Source organism: Ahaetulla prasina, chromosome 3 (genome assembly GCF_028640845.1).
Source record: "Ahaetulla prasina isolate Xishuangbanna chromosome 3, ASM2864084v1, whole genome shotgun sequence".
NCBI lineage: Eukaryota > Metazoa > Chordata > Lepidosauria > Squamata > Colubridae > Ahaetulla > Ahaetulla prasina.
In genome coordinates, this window is record NC_080541.1 from 15401908 (window position 1) to 15419995 (window position 18088).

The following is an 18088-nucleotide window of genomic DNA, read 5'->3' on the forward strand; positions in this document are numbered from 1 at the left end:
TCTGAAGTGATCCCGCTTAGCTTTACCTGCTGCTTCCTGTTTGTTAGGAAGCTTGTGATCCACTTACAAGTCTGTTCAGGTACCTGTTTAGCTTAGCTTAGTTAGAAGAGTGTCTGGAATGATGGTATTGAAAGCTGAATTAAAGTCTACAAAGAGGACCCTTACATAGGTCTTTGGAGATTCAAGATGTTGTAGGATGTAGTGCAGGGCCATATTAACAGCATCATCTGTTGATCTATTTGCTCGGTATGAAAATTGCAAGGGGTCTAACAGCGGATCCGTGATGGTTTTCAAGTGGGACAGCACTAGCCTTTCAAAGGTTTTCATGACTACAGATGTTAGAGCAACTGGTCTATAGTCATTCAGTTCCTTGATAGTGGGCTTCTTCGGCACTGGGATGATGGTAGAGCGTTTGAAGCAAGAAGGAACATAGCACATCTCTAATGATTTATTGAAGATACTGGTGAAGATGGGGGCCAATTGGTCAGCACAGACCTTTAAGCAAGGAGTTATCTTGTCTGGGCCTGGAGCTTTTCCTGGCTTTTGTATGTGAAATAGGTCTTGCGCTTCCTTTTCTGTGATCACTAGGAGTTGTGAACCCAATGGGATGGGGTCAGTTGTTGTTGGTGTGTTTGAGATGGGGATTGTGGAGATAGGCGGCTTAGTTTCCTTTCAAACCTGCAGTAAAACACGTTCAGGTCATCTGCCAGTTGCTGATTTCCATCAGCCTGGGAAGGAGGTTTGCCGTAGCCGGTAATATTTTTAAGAGTTTTCCACATTTGCTGGTTCATTTGTTGAGAACTGAGTCTTTAGCTTTTCAGAGTAGCTTCTTTTTGCTGCTCTGATCTCACATTTCTGGCCTGATTGTACAGCATTTTATCACCTTTTCTGTAGGTGATAAAGCCATATTCATGAGCCCTATGACCTTTAACTTTTGTTTTTGTTTTTAAATCACTCATTTATGGACTGTGAATGTTCTAGTTGTCAGATTACAGCGACCAAAAGAGAGAGAGAGAGAGAGAGAGAGAGAGAATGAAATGGTTTAGAGGTAATCCGTGACTTATGACTGGTCACTTAGCAACTGTTCAAAGTTACGACGGGCCTTTCCAGGGCCACTTAATGAGCCGGATTTGATCTTCTGACAGCCCCAAACTTCACTCCATGCAATAACATTTTGAGTGTTCAACCAGCTCACATTTGCAACTGCTTACAGCATCCCATGGTCATATGACTTCCACTTCCAATATTTTTCCCGGAAATTAGCATTTAATTCCGGTTTCCAGCGAAAAAAACAACAATAGCCATTGCGAACAACGGATCTTCTTAATGAGTGACCTTTGCTTAACATGCACCTCAAAAAAAAAAGAAAGTCTTAAAATCAGGCAGAGTCACAATGAGAGCCATTTAATGACTGGCGTGACTTACAACTGTAATTCCAGGCTTCAATTACAGTCGTAAGTTGAGGACTATCTATACTACTAAGCCCTTGGTAGGCAGACCTTCGCTAGCTCTCCCTTATTCAGTTTTCTCTGTCCAGAAGATGGCCTTAGATAAGGTCCAATCGATATTTCTTCTCTAATCTACAAGTAGTTGGTATATTTTTTATTCAATTTTTATACCGCCCTTCTCCCGAAGGACTCAGGGCGGTGTACAGCCAAGTAAAAAATCACAATATCAATATTAAAAGAAATTAAAACAAGCATATTATAAAATGGCCAGATTTAAAATGAATTAAAATATTAAAATATAAATAACCCAATAAAATTTTAACCCAATAAAATTTTAGGCCAGTCCCGCTTGAATAAATAAGTGCGTTTTCAGCTCACGGCGAAAGGTCCGAAGATCAGGTACTTGACGTAAACCAGGGGGAAGCTCATTCCAGAGTGTGGGAGCTCCCACAGAGAAGGCCCTGCCCCGGGGGGCCGCCAGCCGACATTGTTTGGCGGACGGCACCCTGAGAAGGCCCTCTCTGTGAGAGCGTACGGGTCGGTGGGAGGCGAACGGTAACAGCAGACGGTCCCGTAAGTATAGGGCAGGTGTTGGCAACCTGTGGCTCCAGAGCCGCATGTGGCTCTTTGGGCCCTCTGCTGTGGCTCCCTGTCGGGTGATCCCACCACTGGCTGGCTCCGCCCGTCGTCCTCCCCTCCCAGTCACTCCTCGCCTGGCCTGAGAAAGTAAGGGCAACAGGCGGGGGATGGAAAAGCAGCCGGGGCAGAGACAGAGAGATAAGCGGGTGGGCGGGGGGAGGGGAAGGCAGAGAGGGAGGGAGGCAGAGAGAGAGAGAGAGAGAGAGAAAGGTTCTGTGAGAAAGGGTTTTGTGGTTCCCGGTGTTTTTTAACAACTTGTTTTCTGCCCTAATGACCGGCTGGGTAGGCGTGGCTGGGGGTGTGTCATATGACTGGTGGAAGTGAATGACGTAGAGTTGGCCACGCCCACCCAGGTTTTGTGGCTCCTGTGTTTTCTTTTCTGTGGGAAACAGGTCCAAATGTGAGTGTTTAAGGTTGCAGACCCCTGGTATAGGGGGGTCTCCTGCTTGAGCAAGGGGCTAAACTAGAAGACCTCCAATATCTTTTCCAGCTCTATTCTGATTTGATAGAATAGAATAGAATTCTTCATTGGCCAAGTGTGATTGGACACACAAGGAATTTGTCTTCGGCGCATACGCTCTCATTGTACATAAAAGCTGTAAGTGATCAATCACGATCATAGTCACCATAAAAATACATTCATCATGAATCGTAAGATACAGTGCCATAGGACACTAAATAAGCAATCAACAATAAATCGTACTAGGACACTAAATAAAACAATATCAATCGTAAAGATGCAAACAACAAAGTTATATAGTCATAAGTAGAAAAGGAGATAGGTAATAGGAAAGACGAGAATAATAATAGTAATACAGTATTACTAAATAAAATAAAATAAATAAAATAAAATAAATTAATTAGTAAATAAAAGGGACGTGGTGGCTCAGGGGCTAGGACGTTGAGCTTGTCGATCGAAAGGTCGGCAGCTCAGCGGTTCGAATCCCTAGTGCTGCTGTGTAACGGGGTGAGCTCCTGTTACTTGTCCCAGCTTCTGCCAACCTAGCAGTTTCGAAAGCATGTTAAAAAATGCAAGTAGAAAAAATAGGGACCACCTTTGGTGGGAAGGTAACAGCGTTCCGTGCGCCTTTGGCGTTGAGTCATGCCGGCCACATGACCACGGAGACATCTTCGGACAGTGCTGGCTCTTCGGCTTTGAAATGGAGATGAGCACCACCCCCTAGAGTCAGCAATGACTAGCACGTATGTGCGAGGGGAACCTTTACCTTTTTATTACTAAATAGTTTGGACAGTGCGTGGGAATTAGTAGTTTAGCAGAGTGATGGCATGGACTGGTGGGAGGGAACCTGTCCTTGTGTCTAGTTGTTTAGTTTGTGCAGTTTGGCTTTTTAATAAAGGCACAGTGACCTTCATGAGATCTGCGATGAGACCCCATTGGCCTGGGGTTTTCCTCTTGAGTCCCTGATCTTTTTTTTTTTTTACGCTCCTGTCTGCAACCAAGACTAAGCCCATCATCCAGTAGGGTGGAATTAATGTTCTGGCAATGCAGAAGAACAGCTGATGGCCTCTTTGTAAAGCTGGGCGTTCTTTAAAAAAAAAAAAATCCCGAGATTCAGAAATCCTCTTTTCTGTTTAAGTTCTTTTTCAAACTCAAAGTCCTCCCGGCGTGTTGGGCGACAACTCCGGTTCCCACCCACCCCCTCCCACCTGCGTCGCCATCTGGCCCATGAGAACCTCAGTCTGAGGCTGACCCGAGACTCCTGCTTTCTGCCGCTTCTAACAATGTTGTGACAAATGCCATTCAGAAGAATAAAACCCCACCAGGGTTTGCGACGCTAATCGGATTAAGCCCTAAAGAGAGACTGTTGCAGGGTGTGTTAGCGGTGGACCCACTGGAGGAGGAAATAACTGCGTAACAGCTGCTGCCCACCATGGAATAGGGGCCGAACCAATAAAGGCAATCCCGGACTTATGACAGTTCCTTTAGCGACCGTTGGAAGTTACGATGGCACTGATAAAAGCCACGTGGCCATTTTTCGCACTTACGACCATTGCAATATCCCCATGGTCACGTGATCAAAATTCAGGCTTTTTCGGCCACTGACTCATATTTCTGACGGTTGCAGTGTGTCCCAGGGTCTTGCTTGCGAGCTTCTGACAAGCAACGTCAACAACTGCGAAGTTGTAAAACGGGGCGAAATCTACTTAAGAAATGTCTCATTTAGCAGCAGAAATTTTGGGCTCAATTGTGGTCGTAGGTTGAGGATTATCTGTACATTTTACTCCCTAAAGCAGGAGTCTGCAAACTTGGCTCTTTTAAGACTTCTGGGAATTGAAGTCCACAAGTCTTAAAAGAGCCAAGTTTGCAGACCCCTGCCCTAAAGCAATAGCCAAATTCCTTATGGGTTTTGCTTTAATGGTGGCTATCTTTATTCGTAAGCAGAGTTAGCCCAACCTACTACAGGTAGTCCTTGATTTACGGCAGGTCATTTTAGCGACCATTCGAAGTTACGACGGCACTGGAAAAAAGTCTTAGGACCATTTTTCACACTTATGGCCATTGCAGCATCCACCTGATCACGTGATTTACATCCAGATGTTTGACAAAGGGTTCATATTTATGACCGTTGCATAAAAGTGTCCCACCCAGGATCATGGGATCGTATTTTGCGATCTTTTGAAAGGCAAAGTCAATGGGGAAGCCAGTTTACGACCACAATTGAGCCCAGAATTTATGTTGCTAAGTGAGAAATTGGTTAAGTGAGTTTTGCCTCAGATCACGACTTTTCTTGCCACATTTGTTAAATGAATCACTGCAGTTGTTAAATGAATCTGGCTTCCCCATTGACTTTGCTTGTTAGAATAGAATAGAATTTTTATTGGCCAAGTGTGATTGGACACACAAGGAATTTGTCTTGGTGCATATGCTCTCAGTGTACATAAAAGAAAAGATACGTTCATCAAGGTACAACATTTACAACACAAATGATGGTCAATATATCAATATAAATCATAAGGATACAAGCAATAAAGTTACAGTCATAGAGCCATAAGTGGAAGGAGATGGGTGATGGGAACGATGAGAAGATTAATAGTAGTGCAGATTCAGTAAATAGTCTGACAGTGTTGAGGGAATTATTTGTTTAGCAGAGTGATGGCCTTCAGGAAAAAACTGTTCTTGTGTCTAGTTGTTCTGGTGTGCAGTGCTCTATAGCGTCGTTTTGAGGGTAGGAGTTGAAACAGTTTATGTCCAGGATGTGAGGGGTCTGCAAATATTTTCACGGCCCTCTTCTTGATTCGTGCAGTATACAGGTCCTCAATGGAAGGCAGGTTGGTAGCAATTATTTTTTCTGCAGTTCTAATTATCCTCTGAACTCTGTGTCTTTCTTGTTGGGTTGCAGAACCGAACCAGACAGTTATAGAGGTGCAAATGACAGTCTCAATAATTCCTCTGTAGAACTGGATCAGCAGCTCCTTGGGCAGTTTGAGCTTACTGAGTTGTAAGTTGAGAAGTTCTCAAAAGGTGATCACGTGACCCTGGGGTGCTATGACCATCATAAACATGAACCAGCTGTCAAGCATCCGAATGTAAATCACGTGACCGTGGGGATTTTTCACACTTATGACCACTGCAGCATCCTTGATTTACATTCAACTGGTTCCTATTTATGACGGTTGCAGAGTCCTAAGATAACGTGATCCCCTTTTACGACCTTCTGACAAGCAAAGTCAACGGGGAAGCCAGATCCACTTAACAGCCGTGTTACTCCTTTAACGACTGCCGTGGTTCCGCTTAACAACGGCGGCAAGAAAAGTCGTAAAATGGGGCAAAAAGTCACTTAAACCCATTTCCCGCTCAGCAACGTAAATTCTGGGCTCAACTGTGGTCATTAAGTCAAGGACTACCTGTGGCCATCCATGCCTCTGCAACCTGCCCCACTTGTCTGTGGTACTTAAGCATTAATGGGAAAAAGTCGCTCCATTGCACGATTTTGAAACCTTGCAAAATCTGGCAAGCTTGTGAAATTTTAGATACTGTTGGAAGATCTGAAGAAATAGGTTAAGGATAGATCATCGTGGGGGGGAAAAAAGAGAGTATGTGGTTGCTAGGAGTTGAAAATGACTGGATAGCATCTATCTATCTATCTATCTATCTATCTATCTATCTATCTATCTATCTATCTATCTATCTATCTATCTATCTATCATTTTTTGGCTTTCCTTCCTGCACCTTCCCTTAGTATCTGTGGTCTCTAGGTTGGGAACTGTTGGTAATTCACACCTGTATATATGTTTTTGTAGATTTTCATGGGTATAGGTATGTAGGTCTTGGCATATTCAGGTGTTTTCCCGTGTAAGCCAAGATATTATCAACCTTACACGGGAAAAGACCTGAATACGCCAAGATCTACACACACGTGCTATCCAGTCATTTTCAACTCCTAGCTTCTATCTATCTATCTATCTATCTATCTATCTATCTATCTATCTATCTATCTATCTATCTATCTATCTATCTATCTATCTATCTATCTTTTGGTTTTCCTTCCAGCCCCTTTCCTTATTACCTATGGTCTCTAGGTTGGGAACTGTTGGTAATACGCACCCTGGCTTTCCAGTTCTGGTTTATGCTTATTGCATGTATAGGCAATACATGCAATAAGGATTCAACAAACCATGGTTTATTCCGCAAACCATGGTTAAAGCAAACTATGGATCAGGTCCAGGATTCTCCAGAGCAGGGATCTCCAACCTTGGCAACTTTAAGCCTGGAGGACTTCAGCTCCCAGCTTTACTGGCTGCGGGATTCTGGGAGTTGAAGTCCTCCAGGCTTAAAGTTGCCAAGTTTGGAGACCCCTGCTCCAGGGTCTTTCCTTTTCACAGAGTCTGGAGGAAGCATCTCTTGTGTTTTCAAGGGTTGATAACGCTTTTTTTCCACTCCTCAAAACTGACACCTACCCAAACCCCCCCAAAATTGCCCCTTAAATCTTGGCGTTTTTCGAGGGAAGGGCACAAAACCAAAAAAAGGATTCCTCTGCTCTTTTCTACCTGGACCCGAAACAACTCAACACCCGAGAGCCCGGGGAACCATAAGCCACACGAGTTGCCCCCGTGGTTGGGTTTTTTGTTTTTTTGGCGCCCGCCCGACTTCACTTTTCACCCTGATGGAGCCACAGAGAAACTCGGGATTTTTTTCTCTCTCTCCCCTTCCTCTTTTTGCCGGCTCTGGCGCATGCGCAGTGTCTCCAAGAGGCACCGCCGCCACAACCGCCCTGCTGTACGCCACCCTCTCCCCGGGCAGATGCGCTGCGCCTGCCGGTATATATATATCCGGCTGGTTTGACGCGCACGCGCGTGACGCACGCACGCCCGGCGGTGGCCGTCCTCGTCTCCACACCCCGTCTTGCCTGGTCAACGCGGGCGGCTCCGGCGGCGGCTCCGCTTTGCCCACCTGAGTCCCTCCCCTCAAGCTTCGGGGGAGGGGGGAATAGCGCGGTGAGTAGGCGCTGGAGGAAAACGAGGGCGGGAGGGCGGGAAGAGGAAGGAAAAAAAAAAAAAGCATTTTCCCCGCGCTCGCTTTCCTTCCCCCTCCCTCCCTCCCTCCCTCCTCTCAGGTTCCCTTCTGCAGAGGCGCTCGGCCCCTCCCGCGCGGCACATGGGCCGGCCCCGCCCCTTGGCGCGAGTCCCCTCACGCGCGGTTCCCTTGGAAACCGCTCCTTGGCCCCTCCCTCCCTCCTCCCCTTCTCTTCCTTCCACGTGGTTTCTGTTGCTGCTCTTCCTCCTCGTGGTTGCTTCGCTTGGCCTCTTTCCCCAAAACGGGGAATGGATGGATGGGGGGGGGGTGAGTAGGTGGGTTTCAATGCATTCCTCACCCACACCCACCCTTGAATCCCTTGACGCCCCTCCACCTTTTTAACGGTAGTCCCCGACTTACGACTCACCAGCCCAGGATTTAGGTTGCTGAATGAGAAAAACATGAACTGGGCATGGCTGGTCTTGTTGTTAGTTGCGAAGTCGTGTCCGACCCATCGCGACCCCATGGACAACGTTCCTCCAGGCCTTCCTGTCCTCTACCATCCTCTGGAGCAGGGGTCTCCAACTTTGGCAACTTTAAGCTTGGAGGACTTCAACTCCCAGTATTTTTTATTTATTTATTTATTTATTTGTCACAACAATGTATGTAGGAATCATACAAAAGATTATATAGTATATAAACATATATGGGTAAATATAAGGAGGTATAAGCATATATATAGAAAGAAGAAAAGAAAAACAATAGGACAGGAACGGTAGGCACGTTTGTGCGCTTATGCACGCCCCTTATGGTCCTTTTAGGAATGGGGTGAGGTCAATAGTAGAAAGTTTTTGGATAAAGCTTTTAGGATTATGGGAAGAGACCACAGAGTCAGGTAAAGTATTCCAAGCACTGATGATTCTGTTACAGAAGTCATATTTTCTGCAATCTAGATTAAAGCGGTTGACATTAAGTTTAAATCTATTAGTTGCTCTAGTATTATTGCAATTAAAGCTGAAGTAGTCTTTAACAGGAAGGACATTACAATAGATGATTCTATGAGTTAGACTTAGGTCTTGTCGAAGGCGACGGAGTTCTGGGAGTTGAAGTCCTCCAGGCTTAAAGTTGCCAAGGTTGGAGACCCCTGCTCTGGAGTCCATTTAAGCTCATGGCGACTGCTTCAGTGACTCCATCCAGCCACCTCATTCTCTGTCATCCCCTTCTTTTGCCCTCAATCTTTAGGCATTAGGCTCTTCTCCAGGGAGTCCTTCCTTCTCACTAGGTGACCAAAATATTTGAGTTTCATCTTTAGGATCTGACCTTCTAAAGAGCAGTCAGGGTTGATCTCCTCTAGGACTGACCATCTGGATCGCCTTGCAGTCCAAGGGACTCACAGGAGTCTTCTCACCAGCACCAGAGTTCAAAGGCCTCAATTCTTTGGCACTCAGCCTTTCTTATGGTCCAACTTTCACAGCCATACATTACAACTTGGAAAACCATAGCCCTGACTATATGCACTTTGTTGGCAGGGTGATGTCTCTGCTTTTTAGCATGCTGTCTAGATTATCCATAGCTTTCCTCCCCAGGAGCAAGTGTCTTTCAATTTCTTGGCTGCAGTCCCCATCTGCGGTGATCTTGGAGCCCAGGAAAACAAAATCTGTCACTACCTCCATTTCTTCCCCATCTATTTGCCAGGAATTGAGAGGGCCGGATGCCATGATCTTAGTTTTCTTAATGTTGAGTTTCAAGCCAACTTTTGCACTCTCCTCCTTCACCCGCATCAAGAGGCTTTTTAGTTCCTCTTTGCTTTCTGCCATTAGAGTGGTATCATCTACATATCTGAGGTTGTTGATATTTCTTCCGGCAATCTTAATTCCAATGGCTAGTCTAGTGAAGAGAAGGACCAGGGGAGACATGATAGCAGTGTTCCAATATTTAAGGGGCTGCCACAGAGAGGAGGGGGTCAAACTATTTTCCAAAGCACCTGAAGATCAGACAAGAAATAATGGATGGAAACTGAACAAGGAGAGATTCAACCTGGAAATAAGGAGAAATTTTCTGACAGTGAGAATATCAACCCATGGAACAGAAGTTGCCTTCAGAAGTTGTGGGAGCTTCATCACTGGAAGCTTTCAAGAAGAGACCGGACTGCCATTTGTCAGAAATGGTGTAGGGTCTCCTGCTTGTGTGGGGGGTTGGACTTGGGTCCCTTCCAACTCTGTTAATCTGTTAAATTTCTTAAGGGAGTCTTTAAGCCCCCTGGTACCACTTTTTTTTTTTTTTTGCCAAAGTTGTTAAGCAAATGACTGCAGTTGTGAAGTAAGCCACACGATTGTTAAGGGAATCCAGCTTTCCTCATTGATTTTGCTTGTTAGGAGGTCAATGGAATGGAAGGGAATGGGGAATGGGAATTCTTTATTGGCCAAGGGTGACTGGACACACAAGGAATTTGTCTTTGGTACATGTGCTCTCAGTGTACATAAAAAAAGATATATTCGTCAAGAATCATAAAGTACAACACTTAATGATACTTATTGGGTACAAATAAGCAACCAAATCATACTAGGAAACGCTCAATATAAATCGTAAGGATTACCAGCAACAAAGTTACAGTCATATAGTCATAAGTGGAAAGAGATTGGTGATGGGAACAATGAGAAGATTAATAGTAGTGCAGATTTAGTAAAGAGTTTGACAGTGTTGAGGGAATTATTTGTTTAGCAGAGTGATGGCCTTCGGGAAAAAACTGTTCCTGTGTATAGTTGTTCTGGAGTGCAATGCTGTATAGCGTCGTTCTGAGCGTAGGAGTTGGAACAGTTTATGTCCAGAATGCGAGGGGTCTGTAAATATTTTCAAAAAGGAGAAATCTCGTGAGCCAGGGATGCTGCGACCATCAGAAATGTGAATCGGGTCGAGTGGAAATCAGATCAAGGCAACCACTGCAGTTGCTCAATTAGTTGCATGGTTGTTGGTAAGGGTGTTGCTAACTTAACAGCTGCCATGAATGAATTAACAACTGTAGCAAGAAAGGTTGTACAATGGGGCAACGTTCACTTAAATGTTTCGCTTAGCGGCAGAAATGTTTGGGTTCCCTTGAGGGTGTAAGTCAAGAACCACCTGTACAGTTTTTTCCATTTCCACCCATTCTTTGCTCTGGCTGTGTCATTTCACCCAACTAATTTATGTTTCTGTATCTCTTCTTTCTCTTAGTCATGTCCTGAATGAGGGTGTTATTTCTTCTTCCCACTAAGCCCTGGTTAATATCCTTCTTTTCCTCCTTCCCTCCCTCCTTTCTTCCTTCCTTCCTCCCACACCCCTACTTCCATCCTCCCCATTCATCCGTCCCCTACTGCATTCTGCAAATTCTTAGGCCAACAACTGTGTTGTGGTTCACATTTTTTCTAATTGTTGCATAGTTTTCTCCCAACAATTGAGAACTCTTGTTTTGCTTAAGTTTTATTACAGGACGTAGTCATTTCTGCTCATCTGTTCTTTTACTTTTTAATATCTTTATTGTTGGTACCACTACAACGGTATTTACTTACTTTCAAGTGGTTGTGAACCTATAAGATCTTGCAAATTAGCTAACCCCATCTTAGCCTAGGGTGTTGTGTGAATTGAGTCTTTGTGGCCAGAAAAATGAGTTCATTGTGGATAAGCTCATCACATGAACCAAGCTGAGAGTACATTTGCATAAGATACAAACCTCTGCAGATCTGACCTTTGTATCCCACATATCATCCTTATTTTTCTTTGCATGTATAGATCTCTGGTCTTGTTTCAAGACTATTTGCTCCATTTCTTTGAAGTTGCATGTTAGTTTTCTGTATCTCTTCTTTCTCTTAGTCATGTCCTGAATGAGGGTGTTATTTCTTCTTCCCACTAAGCCCTGGTTAATATCCTTCTTTTCCTCCTTCCCTCCCTCCCTCCCTCCTTCCTTCCTCCCGCACCCCTACTTCCATCCTCCCCATCCATCCGTCCCCTACTGCATTCTGCAAATTTTTAGGCCAACAACTGTGTTGTGGTTCACATTTTTTCTAATTGTTGCATAGTTTTCTCCCAACAATTGAGAACTCTTGTTTTGCTTAAGTTTTATTACAGGACGTAGTCATTTCTGCTCATCTGTTCTTTTACTTTTTAATATCTTTATTGTTGGTACCACTACAACGGTATTTACTTACTTTCAAGTGGTTGTGAACCTATAAGATCTTGCAAATTAGCTAACCCCATCTTAGCCTAGGGTGTTGTGTGAATTGAGTCTTTGTGGCCAGAAAAATGAGTTCATTGTGGATAAACTCATCACATGAACCAAGCTGAGAGTACATTTGCATAAGATACAAACCTCTGCAGATCTGACCTTTGTATCCCACATATCATCCTTATTTTTCTTTGCATGTATAGATCTCTGGTCTTGTTTCAAGGCTATTTGCTCCATTTCTTTGAAGTTGCGTGTTAGTTTTCTGTATCTCATGTCATGCTTACTTTTTGCCCTGTTATTTATATAGGTATCTTAAATATGTCCGATTTAATGCACCATACAATATCACATTGAGTATTAATACTCAGTGCTGAAAGGAACGATGAAGGATATACATAAAACCTCTGCCTTGAACATACTAATTATCTTTATTAAATGACAACAGCACGTATCTTATTTTGAATGTAGAATTCATCTCTCAGTCTGTTTCTTTATCCCTCCATGAATTACAGTACTCCATGATATGAGATTTGCAAATTTTGGAGGCTCTGTCTTTGTGGAATAAACTTGTAATAATTGGATATTAGAGACAATATACCGTATATACTCGAGTATAAGCCGAGTTTTTCAGCACATTTTTTGTGCTGAAAAACGTCCCCTCGGCTTATACTCAAGTTTTTTTTAAGCCCTCGGCTTATACTCAAGTTTTTTTTTAAGCCCTCGGCTTATACTCGAGTATATACGGCTTATACTGAGTTTTTTCTTCTTTTTCACATTTTACGGACTGAAGCCCTGCGGTGCAGTGAGAGGCGGGCGGGGAGCCGCCAGCCTTCTCAGCTGAGGGAGGGAGGGTTTCCCCAACCGGTAGGTGCCTCATTTCCCACCCTCGGCTTATACTCGAGTCCCCAGTTTACCCCAGTTTTTGGGGTAAAATTGGGGACCTCGGCTTATACTCGGATCGGCTTATATTCGAGTATATACGGTACTTCTGTTTGTCAGATACTAATAGGATAGAATAGAATAGAATAGAATTTTTTATTGGCCAAGTGTGATTGGACACAAGGAATTTGTCTTGGTGCATTTGCTCTCAGTGTACATAAAAGAAAAGATACGTTCATCAAGAATTCTAAGATACAACACTTAATGATAGTCATAGGGTATAAATAAGCAATCAGGAAACAATATCAGTATAAATCGTAAGGAAGCAACAAGGTTACAGTCATACAGTCATAAGTGGAAGGAGATGGGTGATGGGAACGATGACAAGATTAATAGTGCAGATTTAGTAAATAATTTTGACAGTGTTGAGGGAATTATTTGTTTAGCAGAGTGATGGCGTTCGGGAAAAAACTGTTCTTGTGTCTAGTTGTTCTTGTGTGCAGTGCTCTATAGCATCGTTTTGAGGGCAGGAGTTGAAACAAACAAAGCTTTGCTGGCTGAGGAATTCTGGGAGTTGAAGTCCACAAGTCTTAAAGTTGACAAGGCTGGAGACCCCTGCTCTAAGAAAAGCATTTATAGTGTACAAGATTGTAAATTTTACATGAGTTTCCTGCTCATGTTAGTTCTCTATGCATTTATTTTCTAACGTGCCCAAGTTAAACATGCATTAATCAGTTTTCCCCTTACAATTTCTTGAATATGAGTCTCTCTTGTTTGGAACACCTGTGTTTTGTATAATATCATTTACATGCGGCAGTTTGGAAAGATTTATGTTGCCCAAACACGCCATGTAGATTTCAGATGCTGCATCATTTTGAAAATGTGTAAGTTGCGTCTCTCTCTAAACGTACTTCATGAGAAATGAGGTGCCTAACTCACTCCCAAATGCACAGTGAGAAAAATGACACTTGATCACATGACACACACCCCCAGGACACTACAACTGTCATAAATACGAACCAGTTGCCAAGCGTCCAGAATTTGATCACATGATCTTGGGGATGCTGCAACGGTCGTAAGTTTGAAAAATGGTCAGAAGTCCCTTTTTTTCAGTGCCGTTGTAACTTGAAATGGTTACTAAAAACTGATGTAATATGGTCATAACCCCCAATGCTAGGTAGTTAATTTTGCAGCCCTTTGTTAGACCAACTGTAATTGCTGAACTGACATTCCCACATGTGACCTATTGCAGAAACACAGATAGGGAGGTTATGTTGTGTCTCGTCCGCTTTCACCGCAGCCGGGGCCTTCTTATCTGCTTCCAAACGCTGAGGAATGTCCTAGTATGCCTCCCGGCCCCAGCCCTGGCTCCTTGCCCAGACAGGCTGAGGAGGAAGAAGTACCTCCAGCCCCCAGCTCTGGCTCCATGCCCAGGCAAACGGAGCAACTAGACCCCTCCCCCTCCCCCACAGCATGTGAGCCTGAGGAAGGTCAATTACCAACAGCTGCAGACTGGAGTGACCCTCGCTTCAGAAGAATTGATAGGCGGCGGCAACAGAAGGAAGGGAGGGGCAGGCCTGGATAAGTGCTGAGTCATGGAGCCACACCCCATGGCCTATATAAAGGATCTGCTTTCTGGCATTCTCTGAGTCAGGCAAAGTCTAAACATATCTTGCTGAAGTCACTTTCTGGTCTCCTGCCTGCCTTGAGAACTTTGCTAGGACTTTGGCAGAGCTGCAGAGGCACGCCTGATTCGGATTTCCCTGACCCGGCCGTCAGCGGAGGAGTGGGACACGACAGGTTATGAGACCATGTCTAATTGTGCAAAGATTACTAAACTGCACACAATAGCTTGAAAGCCATTGAAGCTAGCACTAGATCCATTAGTTTTCCTCACAGCTAAGGTTTTTCAGTGGGCACTGACCTTCCATCGTTTCATCTGAATGCCATTCATTTTAGCAGTTGACCCACTGACCATTGACTTAGCTTGCTTTTTTTATGACTTAGCTTGCCCAATTTGTCCTCATCAACTCCATCCCGAAACTGGGTTCAGGACAAATAGAACCACAGCTGTTTCCTCGAGATGAAAGAGAAATCTGAGAGTCATGCGCGTATTTATGACCTATGATCCCGCTTAAATGGTTTCATCAAGATATTAAATAACACGGCAGAGATAATAGGATCCTGAAGTGGGTTCAAGGTATAATTAAAAGCAAAGTTCCAGAAGTATTGATTGAATTTTCTCTTGTACAGTTCTGTGACTAAACAAGATGGATTTGGAAATAAAGCTGATAGAACTTATTCCAAAAGTAAATTTACCCAGCTTCAGAGTGGCGTCTTTTGATGCGTCTTTCATGGTCATAATGTCGATAGTTAGAACATGGTAGTTTTTAAAAGTATTACTGAGTTATAAGTGAATCAGGGAGGGTTCAATGCTTCGTTTTTTCTGTCTTCCTATTTGATTTATTGCACATAATCTTGGTAGCGCTAATTTATTCTGTAGCTAATCTTCAAACAAAGATCTCTCCTGATGATCATGTAACTATATTATCAATCAATAATTTGCGGGTAGATTTCTATCTTCCATTATCTTTCAGAAACGAAACTTAATTGGGAACAGCAATTTATTGGAAGAGCAAGCTAATTAGAAGTCTGAAATATATCTGGATTTATTAACAGCTCATTAAAATGAAAACAGGATCTGTATATTATCTGTATAACCTTGCTGTTATTATATATATGTAGGTCTTAGTAAAAATAGCTATTTTCATTTTATCTGTTAATATATAGTGCTTTGGGCTAAAACTTGGGTCTGTATTGTTCCTGTTTGCAAGAGTCTCAAGAAACTACTTCCTTTTGTCCATACAGTGACAAAATATCTTGATCTGTTGTGCCAAAGTGCCACTTTGCAGATGAGAAACCTACTAACCAGGGGTGAAATCCAGCAGGTTCTGACAGGTTCTGCAGAACAGGTAGCGGAAATTTTGAATAGTTCGGAGAACTGGCAAATACCACCTCTGGCTGGACCCAGAGTGGGGTGGGAATGGAGATTTTGCAATATCCTTCCCCCAGGTGTGGGACGGGACTGGGGATTTTGCAGTATTCTTCCCCTGGAGTGGGGTGGGAATGGAGATTTTGCAGTATCCTTCCCCTGCCATGCCCACCAAGCCACACCTATAGAACCAGTAGTAAAAAAATGTGTATTTCACCACTGCTACTAACTCACAGATATGTTTCAAGTTATCAACAAACCGTAACTGGATGAGCAGCTTAGAAAATGTCTAGTGCACAACTGATAACCATGTCCATCTGACATTTTTGTTTTCAAATTGTTAATGCCATCATGTGGCATTCATTCATTCGTTCACTTTTCAGCATTTAGTTTTTTTCTTCTTTGTTTGTGGAAAAGCATATCAAATGAAGGATTGGTTTTTTTGACCAAAAAAAATAAATCGAAAGGCTTTATATTATATGCTTACAAAGCCCCAAATGTATGTACTGCTATTATTATTCTGATTACTCTGAAATCATTATAAAAAACATCAGAGACCGTGGCACTTTATGCATAAAAATTAGCTGACTGAAGTACTGTTACTGTCAAGCCTTTTAATGGAAATTAATATAGTTCATTTTTTTCTATTATGCAATTTTTAGTAGCTATTCCAGGTGCTTTAATGATTCCCGGGAACAACATACTTGCCGTAATTTTAAATGATTAGTAAATAGCAGTAATATTCCTTTTCCCCCCTCTTTTAATTATATTGACCTAGTAGGTGAGTAAAATAATGTGGAGATCTAATATCAGAATATTGTTGTATACAGTAAATGTCATTATAAATAAACTATTTTATAAAGACCCTGCAGGAGGATACTATTTTTTCTATGTCTGACAGGTGTAGAACCAGCCCTTCTAACAATTTTAAAATCAGTTTTTGTAATTTTATTTTGCATTAATACATCCCTATCCTGCATTAAATTTCTCAGGTGCGGAAATTCTGTATAATTTGTAGTGAATTTCCTTTGAATATCACAGTCTGATTATATATACCGTGTGTGTGTGTGTGTAGTGTGTGTGTTTGCAACATGTTTTCTGACTGAAAAATGTGTTGTTGTTTTTTTAATACAAGGCATATGCAACTATCTAACTCCATTTGTAGGCCTTGTAGAAAACTCTGTTCAACTTTCTTTGAATTTGTGCTAAGAGTCCTCATTTTATCACAGACAGATTAATTTCAGAGGACCTCGTGAGTTGCACAGGGATGTTGAATTTGCTTTCCAAAAAATGCTTTCAACTATGAGCTAGATTTATAAATCAGAATGTTATTGATGCTAGGAACAGTTTAAGATCTGGTCAGTGGACAAGACTAGTAAAGGATTAAATCTCAAGAATGAAATCTATTAAGCACTTAGAATAGACTGATTGTCGTTGACCAAGTCCTGTGCAATCTGGAGATACCGATAATCCTTGTTTAAATTGACTGTAATCTTTTGCCGTTATGATGGTGCTGGAAAACTAACTTTACAACCAGCCCTGGGCATTTGTGACCTTTGTAGGTCTATAAGACAAGAGAATGCTGAAATAAGATCCTTAGCACAGTGGCATGCTTTGCTCAGTGACCAAATTGTTGATCCCAATTGTGGTTGCTAAGAGGAAACTATCATTTACTTGGTTCATGAGACCAAATTTTAAATGCAAACACTATCTGTTAATCAGCTCACAATTGCATATACGTACACATTTGTGTGTGTGTGTGTATTGCACTTAATGTTGACTGGTGGTAGACATCTTCAATAAATAACCCTCTACTTCCTGCATTGTATTTCCTGCCAAACACATGACTTACTACCACAGTTCTCGCTCTGAAAGGATGTGCATATACCTTTCTCAGGGTCCTATTCATTCCATGTGTCTATTTAATGTGCCTTACGATCCACCAAGGTTCCTGAATTAATGCATTAATTAACGTGGGGCTGCCTGAAAGGTTCTTTCAGAATCAGATTTTAGAATTTTGAGAATACTATTAGAAGCATCTTGAACTTGAATTATAAATCTTTGCAATTCTGACAGGGGCTAGGAAAGTTTTGACCGTACATTGGTTATTGTGACTCTTTTATTCCTGTAAGACTGGATGAGAAATGTATTTATTTACCCTGTTTCTCCGAAAATAAGACATCCCCTGATAATAAGCCCAGTTAGGCTTTGGAGCACATGCACTAAAATTCCCCCTCGCCCGAAAATAAGCCCTCCCCAAAAATATTTAAATGCAGAGCTGGAAATCAGGTAAGACAGCCAGAGGAGCCCCATCTTGCTCCATGCATCCCAAAATAATAAGACTTCCCCGAAAATAAAGCCAAGCGCTTATTTCAGGGTTCAAAAAAATAGACAGGGTCTTATTTTTGGGGATACATGGTAGTCCTGCAGAAACACTTGGCTACCTAGGCTGGCAA

General features: G+C 42.7%; 1 protein-coding gene across 2 annotated transcripts in view; it reads left to right on the plus strand.

Annotated features, from left to right (window-relative positions):
* The window catches only part of CYRIB (CYFIP related Rac1 interactor B), a 126788-nt gene that overhangs the window by 32988 nt on the left and 75712 nt on the right, over window positions 1-18088 (plus strand). Inside the window, exon 1 of one of the 2 annotated variants that reach the window (XM_058178497.1) lies at window positions 7312-7544. The exons of the other annotated variant lie outside the window; for it this stretch is intronic. The gene's annotated coding sequence lies outside the window, so the exon portion shown is untranslated. Of the gene's footprint in view, window positions 1-7311; window positions 7545-18088 lie in introns of those variants that run through there. 2 annotated transcript variants of the gene reach the window in all.